The sequence below is a fragment of the Pristiophorus japonicus genome, chromosome 29 (assembly GCF_044704955.1).
Source record: "Pristiophorus japonicus isolate sPriJap1 chromosome 29, sPriJap1.hap1, whole genome shotgun sequence".
NCBI lineage: Eukaryota > Metazoa > Chordata > Chondrichthyes > Pristiophoridae > Pristiophorus > Pristiophorus japonicus.
The window spans coordinates 7,796,943-7,811,001 of NC_092005.1; the positions used below are offsets into that span (position 1 = coordinate 7,796,943).

The 14,059-nt window shown below is 42.4% G+C and overlaps 1 non-coding gene across 1 annotated transcript; it reads right to left on the bottom strand.

Moving 5' to 3' along the window:
* Positions 1-3,082: 3,082 nt before the first annotated feature.
* On the bottom strand, positions 3,083-3,172 carry trnar-ucg (transfer RNA arginine (anticodon UCG)). The gene is given in 2 exon segments: positions 3,083-3,118; positions 3,136-3,172. It is a non-coding gene; the product is annotated as a tRNA-Arg (tRNA).
* Positions 3,173-14,059: the final 10,887 nt, after the last annotated feature.

The following is a 14,059-nucleotide window of genomic DNA, read 5'->3' on the forward strand; positions in this document are numbered from 1 at the left end:
GACCGGCTCAGAAGCGGTTCTTTTACTAAAATTTGGTAGGGCTCGTCTAGGTTTTGAACCCGGGACCTCTTGCATTTCAATTTTTAAAATTTGTTGTTATTTATATTTAGGGCAAATTTGGGATCAGGGTTATTGCAAGGAATGGATGCAGGAAAACATGAGCATATTTCGAGTAATGAATAGATGCGCTGCGATATGGATGCGCACGGGCACAGGCAACGTCAATGTAGCTTGAAACACGACAGATTAACAATTCCGTCATCGCAGCTGAAATCACACTCCTTTTAAAACTATACAGAATGATCCGGATTATGAAAAAATACGTCATAAAGGGGCAAATTATGAACCGGAACTGATAACCATCCCGTTTAAGCAGACATCGAATGATCCTGAACAGCAAGCACACACCTATTACAAAGATGTAGAATGACCCTTGACTGACAGCAGTTCACTTTTAAAAGAATAAAGTGGGATTTCTATCATTCTTGAAGGCAATTGTGCTGTGCGTGAGTGAGCGTGGGGCTCAGGACCACGCGGGGCTGGGACGGTTGTTGATGCCACAGGTGATAGACAGGCAGGAAGCAGGGAGGGAAGTAAAACCAACCCAGACAAAAAGCCTGTTTAATATCTATATATATTTAACATAATAAGAAAATAAATAATTTTACAATTTTATTGCAAAAAAGTGAATTTGATTTGATTTAAATAAATAAATAATTGTTTCATATTATATATATTTTTGATTGAAATAAGGCTGTGTGACTGGATGAATTCCACTGGAAATCAGGGGGTGCAGTCAGTAAATACCCAAACACAGTCAGCACATGGTGGAAGACAAGCCCCGAGGGAAGATGTGGGCAACAAAGTCGATCTTTTATAGTCGCGAGTGCCTTTCTGCTGGATCTGACAGCAGCTGCGTGTGCAGTGAAAAAGGTCAAATATAATAGAGCCCAGTGCAGGCAGAACAGAAAAGTACAGTTATTGTAAAAGTTAGCATGTAGGGAATGTTTATAAATATACGTATATATAAATATATACATATATATATATAAATATGAACAAAGTCAGTCAGTCAGTCATGTCGTGATTTGATTTGTAATTGCAAATAACGGGGAAGGAGGTCATCATGTCACACAGCCCATACGCAAGCTCTCGCTAAAATCGCTATGTTTCGAACTTATATCATTTGCCTTCTTTCAGATGTGGAATAGCAAAATCCGACAGCAGTTTACTCTCCTGTCAGGCAGTTCTCGAATGCGTGTTCAATCAAATCAGTATGGCTTCAAATTGCATGTCATGCCTTTATTCTCACATTAAAGTAAATGCACAGTAAGATCGCGCAGCACGTTTGCGCGCACTCACTCGCTTACAAAAACACAAACAAACTAAAATTCTTGCACCCTCCAAAGGCAGTTTTTGAAATTTGAAATTGAAAGCCGGGACAGACAGCACATCTCTGTTAAACAGAAATAGAATGATCCGGGACTGATAGCACATCATTTTAGAGAGACACAGAATGACCCCGGATGGACAGCACAACACCTTAAAAGGGATACTGAAACAGAATGAACAAAAGCTTTAAAATTCAGGAGGTCGTGCAGATTCTGTGGATGAAGATACCGGGTTCACGTTCAGTCAGATGATCATTCCGATATTTTAGGAAAAATTGAATGTTTACAGATTTTTTCAACAAAAATAGCTCCTGGAAAAAAATGGGTGGCGAGGAAGGACAAAAGGGAATGTCTGTGATACAGTGGAGCGTAGGAGTGAATAAATAATAAATGGCACAATGCGAAAAGTCAAAGTGGGTGGTAAGCGTGCAATAAAGTAACAAAGGATGATCCAGAGGAGGTGGTAGCGGGAACAGCAGAACGATTACCAGACAATGGGAGCGGTGCTTATGATCCGACACGTTGAACTTAATGTTTAGGCCAGAAGACTATAATATGCCTGTAATATGGGGTGTGAACGCCTTTTCATCAGACAAGGCAGCTTGGCCACCCCGGATTGATTTCCTGTACGGTTTGAATTCAGCAGCCAAGGGACTAATTCACAAGCCAACTTCTTACATCCTTTCGGCACTCGAGAAACAGGACGCACTCAGATTCAGGGCAGAGAATGTTTGACGTTGAAGTGGAGATTGACGCAAAATGTATGATTATCCCAAAGGAGGTGAGTTCATGCATGCAGAAATAAAGATATACTGATCAAGTATTGGCCGGAACCAAACACGCGTTTAGGTCGTCCAATGAGACACAGAGCAGAGTACATCTTAGATAGTTTAACTTTACTTAGTTCGCTGAGTTTCACTTTGATCCTGCAAAACTCCAGGATTTGGACGCTGTGGGAACAACTCAGCGAAATCACACGTTTTAATTTGAAATATGTCTTTTTTCTCACATGTCGACCGGCTCAGAAGCGATTCTTTGACTAAAGGTTGACAGGGCTCGTCCGGAATCTCTCGCATTTCAATTATGAAAATCCCAAAGTGAGAATCATACCCCTAGACCAACGAGCCGCCGAAAGTGTGAAACGTAGCTCTGATTCTAACGGTAGTATGCTATTCGGCCGATCGTGCCTGTGCTGACTCTCAAAGACATATCAAATGAGTACACCACTCCATCGTCTTGCTTATGTTTTCCCTTTGATGAATATATTGTTAATTTGAGACATTACATTACCAAAGAGTTCTATCCTTGTCAGTAAATGCTGAATTTGGCAATGAGGTTAAATGTGATTGAGAAAAAAACAGAAGGGTCAAATGTTTAACACAACAATGACGAGGGTGGGAGCACACTGGATCAGCAGTCCATCGCCTCAACCTCTCGGCCACTTCGTCTGCTATTTACAGCATCGTCAGCCATCCATCCCCTACTTTCTGCATCTGAACAGAAATAATGTGCAAGGAAGTCTACTTCACCGCCTATTCTGCCCGTGCAACCAGATCGACAGTGATGAAAATGTGCCATTAGCTTCTTAAAGCAAACAGCCTTCCTTTACTTCAGATGAGTGACTGTACGAGATGGTTGGTTTTGAGGCAGAATAAAAACAAAGAATATAAAAATTCACCCGGCGAGTAAGTTGACCGCGACAGGACTCGAACCTGCAATCTTCTGATAACATCACGGGTTGCAACCGAAGTCAGACGCCTTATCCAGTAGGCCACGCGGCCGCTGCAGTCCGCAGAAAATTTGCTATTTTTTATATTGAGAGCAAATTTGGGACAAGAGTTATATCAAGGAATGGATGTCGGAAAACATGAGAATATTTCGAGTAATGAACAGATGCGCTGCGATATGGACGCGCACGGGCACGGGCAACGTCAATGTAGCTTGAAACATAACCGTTTAACAATTCGGTCATCGCAGCTAAAATCACACTCCTTTTAAAACTATAAAGGATGATCCGCATAGTGAGAAAATACGTCATAAATGGGCAAATTATGAACCGGAACTGACAACCATCCCGTTTAAGCAGACACCGAATAATTCAGAACAGCAAGCACATCCCTAGAATGACCCTTGACCTCAGCAGTTCCCTTTTAAAAGAATAAAGTGGGATTTCTATCATTCTTGAAGGCAATTATGCTGTGCGTGATTGAGCGTGGGGCTCTGGACCACGCGGGGCTGCGCCTGTTGTTGCAGCCACAGGTGATAGACAGGCAGGAAGGAGGGAGGAAAGTAAAACCAACCCAGACCAAAAGCCAATTTAAAATATATATATATTTATCATAATAAGTAAATAAATAATTGTACAATTTTATTGCAAAAAATTGAATTTGATTTGATTTATATAAATAAATAATTGTTTCATAATCTATATACTTTTGGTTGAACGAAAGTTGTGTGACTGCATGAATTTCACTTGAAATCAGGGGGTGCAGTCAACAAATACCCAAACACAGAAAGCCCATGATGGAGAGCATGCCACGAGGGAGGATGTGGACAACAAGGTCATCTTTTAAATTCGCGAGTGCCTTTCTGCTGGATCTGACAGCAGCTGCGTGTGATGTAAAAGACGTCCAATGTAATAGAGCCCAGTGCAGGCAGAACAGAATAGGTACATTTATTGTGAAAGTTAAAAAGTAGGGAATGTATGTAAATATACGTAAATATAAATATTTATATATAAATATATATATATATCAACAAAGTCGTCAGTCAATCATGTCTTGTCTTGTCTTGATTTGATTTTTATTTGAAAATAAGGGCGAAGAACGTCATCAGGTCACACAGCCCATACGCAAGCTCTCGCTAAAATCGCTATGTTTCTAACTTTTGAAATTTGCCTTCTTTCAGATGTGGAATAGCTAAATCCCACAGCAGTCTCTTCTCCTGTCAGGCGGTCCTCGAATGCGTATTTCAATCAAATCAGTATGGCTTCAAGTTGCATATAATGCCTTTTTTCTCACATGAAATGAAATGCACAGTAAGATCGCCCAGCACGTTTGCACGCAATCTCTCGCTTACACAAACACACAAACAAACTAAAATTCTTTCACCCTCCAAAGGCAGTTTATAAATGTGGACGCTGTGGGAACAACGGAGCGAAATTACACGTTTTAATTTTAAATATATCTGTTTTCTCACATGTCGACCGGATCAGAACCGTTTCTTTGACTAAAAGTTGGCAGCGCTCGTCCAGGATCTCTCGCATTTCAAATATGAACATCCCTAAACAAGAATCATACCTGTACACGAAGGAGCCGCCGACAACGAGGAGCGTACCTGTCAGATTCTGACGGTAGTTTACTATTCGGCCCATCCTGCCTGTGCTCACTCTCAGAGACCGATCTGATGAGCCCCCTCTTCATAGTCCTGCTTAGGTTTTCCCTTTGACGAATGTATTATTACATAGCATAAACAAACTGCAGTATCCTTGTCAGTAAATGTTGAATTTTGCCATGAGATTAATAAAAAAAACAGAGGAGTCAAATATTTAACATAATAACGACGAGGGTGGGAGCACACTGGATCAGTAGCCCATCGCCTGAACCTCTCGGCCACCTCGTCTCCTATTTACAACGACGTCAGATATCCATCCCTTATTTTTGCATTCAAACAGAACTAATGTGCATGAAGGTCTACTTCACCGCTTGTTTTGCCCGTGCAACCAGATCGACAGTGATGAAAATGTGCCATTAGCTTCTGAAAGCAAACAGCCTTCCTTAACTTTAGGTGAATGACAGTACGAGATGGTTGGTTTTGAGGCAGAATAAAACAAAGAATATAAAATTCGACAAGGCGAGTTAGTTGACCATGGCAGGACTCGAGCCTGCAATCTTTTGATAACATCGCAGTTACAAATGAAATCAGACGCTTATCCATTAGGCCACGCGGCCGCTGCTGGCTGCAGAAAATTTGTTGTTGGTTATATAGAGAGCAAATTTGGGACAAGGGTGAAATCAAGTTGTGGATTTCGGAAAACATGAGCATATTTCGAGTAATAAATAGATGCGCTGCGATATGGATGCGCACGGGCACAGGCAACGTCAATGTAGCTTGACACATAACAGTTGAACTATTCGGTCATCGCAGCTGAAATCAACTCCTTTTAAAACTATACAGGATGATCTGGATTATAAGGAAATACGTCTTAAAGGGGAAAATTATGAATGGGAACTGTCAACCTTCGCGTTTAAACAGACATCGAATGATCCGAGACTGCAAGCACATCCCTCTTACACAGATGCAGAATGACCCTTGACGGACAGCAGTTCCCTTTTCAAAGAATAAAACGGGATTTCTATCATTCCTGAAGGCTGTGCGTGAGTGAGTGTGGGGCTCAGGACCAGTCGGGGCTGGGACCGTTGTTGAAGCCACAGGTGATAGACAGGCAGGAAGGAGGGAGGGAAGTAAAACCAAACCAGACAAAAAGCCAATTTAAACTATATATATATTTATCATAATAAAAAAGTAAATAAATTTACAATTTTATTGCAAAAATTGAATTTGATTTGATTTAAATAAATAAATAATTGTTTCATAATCTGTATATTTTTGCTTGGACGAAGGCTGGGTGACTGGATGAATTCCATTGGAAATCAGGGGTGCAGTCAGTAAATACCCAAACTCAGTAAGCCCATGGTGGAAGACAAACCACGAGGGAAGATCTAGGCAACAAAGGCGATCTTTTAAAGTCGCGAGTGCCTTTCTGCTGGATCTGACAGCAGCTGCGTGTGCTGTGAAAGATGTCAAATGTAATAGAGCCCAGTGCAGGCAGAACAGAAAAAGCACATTTGTAGTCAAAGTTAAAAAGTAGGGAATGTATGTAAATTTGCTTATATATAAATATTTACATATGTATATACATTAACAAATTCAGTCAGTCAGTCATGTCTTGTCTTGTCTTGCTTTGATTTGTATTTGAAAATAAGGGGGAAGGAGTTCAACATGTCACACACCCCGCACGCAAGCTCACGCTAAAATCGCTATTTTTTATCCAGCTTTTACCACTGGGCTGGAAAATTCAGCTCATGATTTGCGGCGGTGAAAAAGCTTACCGGCCCGCCTTCTAGTTTCATTGAAATTATGATGTCAATCGTCATGCATTGCTCTGCCAGCACCCCGGATGGAAGATTAGGCCCTAACGCCTCATTATACGCCCTCCCCAGGAAACGCCTGAAAAACCAGACATTCGCAGGATGCAGCAGGCAGCATTTGCGGCGTATTTAAATAGAGTGATGAGCATCCTACATCGCAGGTCGTATTAACTGTAGCAGTTGCGCACAGCACACTGGCTGAAGTTCTGATTTGAAAGCGACAGTTTAATTTGCCATTACAGTGTCCTAACAATGTCAGTGGTGCAAGTAAAAATCTCATGATCTCAGTAGCGAGAAGTCTGACTTTTTCGATGTGCAGTTAAAATCAGTAGAGTTTAGTGGGAAATCCATCGCATGAGGTGTTGTGACGTTAAAAACTGTCTAGCAGCCAATCACAATGCAGAATTCTCACAGCCAGCGAACCATTCGGATGGAGAGTGACACAGTTAATTCAGAAACTAGGGTCCTAAATTAAGGAAAGGTAACTTCCATGGTTTGAGGCGTGAACTGGCTAGAATAGACTGGCAAATGATACTTAAAGGGCTGACGTTAGAAAGGCAATGGCAAACTTATAAACATCACATGGATGAACTTCAGCAATTGTACATCCCTACCTGGAGTAAAAATAAAATGAGGAAGGTGGCTCAACCGTGACTAACACGGGAAATTAAGGATAGTGTTAAATCCAAGGACGAGGCATATAAATTAGCCGGAAAAATCAGCAAACCTGAGGACTCGCACAAATTTAGAATTTAGCAGAGGAGGCCAAAGGGTTTAATTAAGAGTGAAAAAATAGAGTACGAGAGGAACCTTGCCGGGAACATAAAAACTGATGGCAAAACTTCGATATATATGTGAAGAGAAAAAGATTAGTGAAGACAAATGTTGGTCCCTTGCAGTCGGATTCAGGTCAATTCATAATGGGGAACAAAGAAATGGCAGACCAATTGAACAAAAGCTTTGGTTCAGTCTTCATGAAGAAAGACACAAATAACCTTCCGGAAGTACTCGGGGACCGAGGATCTAGTGAGAAGGAGGAACTGAAGGATATCCTTATTAGGCGGGAAAATGTGTTAGGGAGATTGATGGGATTAAAGGTCGATAAATCCCCGGGGCCTGATAGTCTGCATCCCAGAGTACTTAAGGGAGTGGCCCTAGAAATAATGGATGCATTGGTGATCATTTTCCAACAGTCTATCGACTCTGGATCAGTTTCGATGGACTGGAGGGTAGCTAATGTAACACCACTTTTTAAAAAGGGAGGGATAGAGAAAACGGTTATATATAGACCGGTTAGCCTGACATCAGTCGTGGGGAAAATGTTGGAATAAATTATTAAGGATGAAATAGGAGCACATTTGGACAGCAGTGACAGGATCGTTCCAAGTCAGCATGGATTAATGAAAGAGAACCATGCCTGACCAAATTCTGGAATTTTTTGAGCACGTAACTAGTAGAGTGGACAAGGGAGAGCCAGTGGATGTGGTGTATTTGGACTTTCAAAAGGCTTTGGACAAGGTTCCACACAAGAGATTTGTCGGCAAACTCAAAGCACATGGTATTGGGGGTAACGTACTGACGTGGATAGATAATTGTTTGGCAGACAGGAACCAGAGAGCCGGGATAAACTGGTCCTTTTCAGAATGCAGGCAGTGACTACTGGAGTGTTGCAGGGCTCAGTGCTGGGACCCCAGCTCTTTACTACAAAAATTAATCATTTAGATGAAAGAATTGAGTGTAGTATTTCCAAGTTTACAGATGAAACTAAACTGGTTGGTGGTGTGAGCTGTGAGGAGGACGTGAAGAGGCTGAGGGTGACTTGGATAGGTGAGGTGAGTGGGCAAATGCATGGCGGATGCAGTATAATGTGGATAAATGCGAGGTTATCTATTTTGGTGACAAAAACATGAAGGCAGAATAGTATCTCAATGGCGGCAGATTTGGAAAAGGGGAGGTGCAATGAGACCTGGGTGTCATAATATATCAGTCATTGATATTTGGCATGCAGATACAGCAGGCAGTGAAGAAGGCAAATGGCATGTTGGCCTTCATAGCAAGGGGATTTGAGAAGAGGAGCAAGGAGTTCTTACTGCAGTTGTACAGGGCCTTGGTGAGGCCACACCTTGATTATTTTGTTCAGTTTTGGTCTCCTAATCTGAGGAAGGACGTTCTTGCTATTGAGGGAGTGCAGCGAAGGTTCACCAGACTGATTCCCGAGATGGCTAGACTGACATATGAGGAGAGACTGGATCAACTGGGCCTTCATACACTGGAGTTTAAAACGATGAGAGGCGATATCATAGAAAGATAGAAGATTCTGAGAGGACTGGACAGGTTAGATGCGGGAAGAATGTTCCCGATGTTGGGGAAGTCCAGAACCAGGGGACACAGTCTTAGGATTAGCGGTAGGCAATTTAGGACTGAGATGAGGAGAAACTTCTTCACTCAGAGAGTTGTTAACCTGTGGAATTCCCTGCCGCAGAGATTTGTTGATGCCAGTTCATTGGATATATTCAAGAGAGAGTTAGATATGGCCCTTATGGCTAAAGGGATCAAGGGGTATGGAGAGAAAGCAGGAAAGGGGTACGGAGAGAATGATCAGCCTTGATATTGAATGGTGGTGCAGGCTCGAAGGGCCGAACGGCCTACTCTTGCACCTATTTTCAATGTTTGTATGTTTGTAACTTATGTAATTTACCTTCTTTAAGATGTGGAAAAGCAAAATCACACAGCAGATTTTTCTCCTGTCAGGCAGTCCTCGAATGCGCCTTCAATCAAATCAGTATGGCTTCAAGTTGCATGTAATGCCTTTTTTCTCACATGACATGAAATGCACAGTAAGATTGGACAGCACGTTTGCAGGCACTCTCTCGCTTACACAAACACACAAATAAACTAAAATTCCTGCACACTCCAAAGGCAGTTTTTGAAATTTGAAATCCGGGACAGACAGCACGTCCCTTTAAACAGACACAGATTGATCCGGGAATGATAGCACAGCGTTTTAGAGACACAGAGAATGACCCCGGATAGACAGCACATCACCTCAAAAGGGATACGGAAACAGAATGAACAAAAACAGAGAATTCTGTAAAACTCAGCACGTCGTGCAGATTCTGTGGATGAAGAACCCGGGTCCAGGTTCAGTCGGATGATCATTCCGATATTTTCGGAAAAATGTAAAGATTACTGATTTTTTTTCAACAAAAGTAACGCCTGGAAGAAATAGGCAGCGAGGAAGGACAACAGGGAATGTCTGTGATACTGTGGAGCGTAGGAGTGATTAAATAATAAATGGCACAATGCGAAAAGGCAAAGTGGGTGGTAATCGGACAATAAATTAACAAAGGATGGTCCAGAGGAGGTGTTAGTGGGAACAGCAGAACCATTACCAGACAATGGGAGCGGTGCTTATGATCGGATACATGGAACCTAATGTTGAGGCAAAAAGACTATATAACATGCCTTAAATATCTGGTGTGAATGCCTTTTAATCAGACCAGGCAGCTTGGCCACCCCGGAATGATTTCCTGTACGGTTTGAATTCAGCAGCCAAGGGATTAATTCAAAAGCCAGCTTCTAACATCTTTTCAGAGAAACAGGACGGACTCGTATTCAGGGTAGAGTATGTTTCACGTTGAAGTGGAGATATACGCGGAATGTATGTTTATCCCAATGGAGGTGATTTCATGTGTGTAGATAGGAAGGTATACTGATCAAGTATTGGCTGGAACCAAACGCGGGTTTAGGTTGTCCAATGAACACAGAGCCGAGTACATCTGAGATACTTTTACTTTACTCAGTGCAGTGAGTTTCACTTTGCTCCTCTGGAACTCGATGATTTGGACGCAATGGGAAAAACGGAGCAAAATCACACGTTTTAATTTGAAATATGTCTGTTTTCTCACATGTCGATTGGCTGAGAAGCGGTACTTTGACTAAAAGTTGCCATGGCTGGTCCCGGATTTCAACCCGTGTCCTCTCGCATTTTAACTATGAATATCGCTAAGTGAGAATCATACTTCGAGAAAAGCGAGCCACCGACAGTGAGGAGCGTAGCTCTCAGATTCTGACGGTAGTTTACTATTCGGCCCATGGTGCTTGTGCTGCTTCTCAGAGGCCTATCGAATGAGTCCCCCTCTCCATCGTCCTGTTAATGTTTTCCCTTTGATGAATGTATTATTAATTTGAGACACAACATAAATAAAGCGCAGCATCCTTGTCAGTGAAAGTTGAATTTTGAGGTCAAATGTGATTGACAAAAAACCCAAAGGGGTCAAATGTTTAACACAATAAAGACGAGGGTGGGATCACACTGGATTAGCAATCCATCGCCTGAACATCTCGGCCACCTCGTCTCTCATTTACAGCAACGTCAGACATCCATCCCCTACTTTTTGCTTCCAAACAGAAAGAATGTGGACGAAAGTCTATTCACCGCCTGTTCTGCTCCTGCAACCAGATCGGCAGTGAGGAAAATGTGCCATTAGCTTATTAAAGCTTTCCTTTACTTCAGGTGAGTGACTGTAAGAGATGGTTGGTTTTGAGGCAAAATCAAAGCAAAGAATATAACATTTCACGCGTCGAGATGGTTGACCGCAAACAGGACTGGAACTTTCAATCTTCTGATAACATTGCGCTTAACAATGGAAGTCAGCCGCCTTGTCCATTACGCCACGAAGCAGCTACCACCGGCGCAAAATTTGTTGTTGTTTATATGGAGAGCAAATTTGGGACAAGCATTATATCAAGGAGTGGATTTCGAAAAACATGAGCATATTTCGAGTAATGTATAGATGCGCTGTGATATGGATGCGCAAGGGCACAGGCAACGTCAATGTAGCTTGAAACACAACAGTTTAACAATTCGGTTATCGCAGCGGAAATCACACTCCTTTTAAATATACAGGATGATCCGGCATTATGAGAAAATCGAACTTAAAGGTGCAAGTTATGAACCGGAACTGACAACCATCCGGTTTAAACAGACACCGAATGATCCGGGACTTGAAGCATATCCCTCTTACACAGAGACAGAATTACCCTTGACTGACAGCAGTTCCCTTTTAAAAGAATAAAGTGAGACTTCTATAATTCCTGAAGGCAACTGGGTTGTGCGTGAATGAGCGTGGGGCACAGGACCACGTGTGGCTGGGACGGCTGTTTAAGCCCCAGTTGATAGACAGGCAGGAAGGAGGGAGGGAAGTAAAACCAAGCCGACAAATCCAATTTACACATTTTCACGTTCAGTCGGATAAGCATTCCGATCTTTTAGGGAAAAGTTAAAGATTACTGATTTATTTCAACAAAAGTAGCGCCTGGAAGAAATAGGCAGCGAGGAAGGACAAAAGGGAATGTCTGTGATACAGTGGAGCTAAGGAGTGATTAAATAATAAATGGCGGAATGCGAAAAGGTAAAGTGGATGATAATCGGACAATAAAGTAACAAAGGATGGTCCAGAGGAGGTGTTAGTGGGAACAGCAGAACCATTATCAGACAATGGGAGCGGTGCTTCTGATCCGATGCGTTGAACCTAATGTTGAGGCAAGAAAACTATAACATGCCTGAAATATAGGTTGTGAATGCCTTTTAATCAAACTAGGCAGCTTGGCCACCCCGGAATGATTTCCTGTACGGTTTGAATTCAGCAGCCAAGGGACTAATTCAAAAGCCAGCTTCTCACATCTTTTCAGTGCTCGAGAAACAGGACGCACTCATATTGAGGGAAGAGTATATTTCATGTTGAAGTGGAGATAGACGCGGAATGTATGTTTATTCCAATGGAGGTGATTTCATGTGTGCAGAAAGGAAGGTATACTGATCAAGTATTGGCCGGAACAAACATGGGTTTAGGTTGTCCAATGAACACAAAGCCGAGTACATCTGAGATACTTTAACTTTACTCAGTGCGTTGAGTTTCACTTTGCTCCTCTGAAACTCGATGATTTGCACGCTATGGGAAAAACGGAGCAAAATCACACGTTTAATCTGAAATATGTCTGTTTTCTCACATGTTAATTGGCAGAGAAGCGGTACTTTGACTGAAAGTTGGCAGGGCTAGCCCCGGATTTGAACCCGTGTCCTCTCGCATTTTAATTATGAATATCGCTAAGTGAGAATCATACTTCGAGAAAAGCGAGCCACCGACAGTGAGGAGCGTAGCTCTCAGATTCTGACGGTAGTTTACTATTCGGCCCATCGTGCTTGTGCTGCTTCTCAGAGGCCGATCTAATGAGCTCCCCGCTCCATCGTCCTGCTAATGTTTTCCCTTTGATGAATGTATTATTAATTTGAGACACAACATAAACAAAGTGCAGCAACCTTGTCAGTGAAAGTTGAATTTTGAGGTCAAATGTGATTGACAAAAAACCCAAAGGGGTCAAATGTTTAACACAATAACGACGAGGGTGGGATCACACTGGATTAGCAATCCATCGCCTGAACATCTCGGCCACCTCGTCCCTCATTTACAGCAACGTCAGACATCCATCCCCAACGTTTTGCTTCCAAACAGAAATAATGTGGACGAAAGTCTACTACACCGCCTGTTCTGCCACTGCAACCAGATCGGCAGTGATGAAAATGTGCCATTAGCTTCTTAAAGCTTTCCTTTACTTCAGGTGAGTGACTGTATGAGATGGTTCGTTTTGAGGCAAAATCAAAACAAAGAATATAAAATTTCACGCGGCGAGATGGTTGACCGCCATCAGGACTGGAACTTTCAAACTTCTGATAACATTGCGCTTAACAATCGAAGTCAGACGCCTTGTCCATTACGCCACGAAGCAGCTACCGTCGGCACAACATTTGTTGTTGTTTATATTGAGAGCAAATTTGGGACAAGGGTTCTATCAAGGGGTGGATTTCGAAATACATGAGCATATTTCGAGCAATGAATAGATGCGCTGCGATATGGATGCACAAGGGCACAGGCAACCTCAATGTAGCTTGAAACACAACAGTTTAACAATTCGTTTATCGCAGCTGAAATCACACTCCTTTTAAATATACAGGATGATCCGGCATTATGAGAAAATCGGACTGAAAGGTGCAATTTATGAACCGGAACTGACAACTATCCGGTTTAAACAGACACCGAATGATCCGGGACTTGAAGCCTATCCCTCTTACACAGAGACAGAATGACCCTTGACTGACAGCAGTTCACTTTTAAAAGAATAAAGTGAGACTTCTATAATTCCTGAAGGCAATTGGGTTATGCGTGAATGAGCGTGGGGCTCAGGACCGCGTGGGGCTGGGAACGCTTGTGAAGCCCCAGGTGATAGACAGGCAGGAAGGAGGGAGGGAAGTAAAACCAACCCGACAAATCCAATTTACACGTTATCACGTTCAGTCGGATAATCATTCCGATCTTTTAGGGAAAAGTTAAAGATTACTGATATTTTTCAACAAAAAAGAGCCTGGAAAATATAGGCAGCGAGAAAGGACAAAAGCGAGCGTCTGTGATACAGTGGAACGCAAGAGTGATTAATTAATCAATAGCACAATGGGAAACG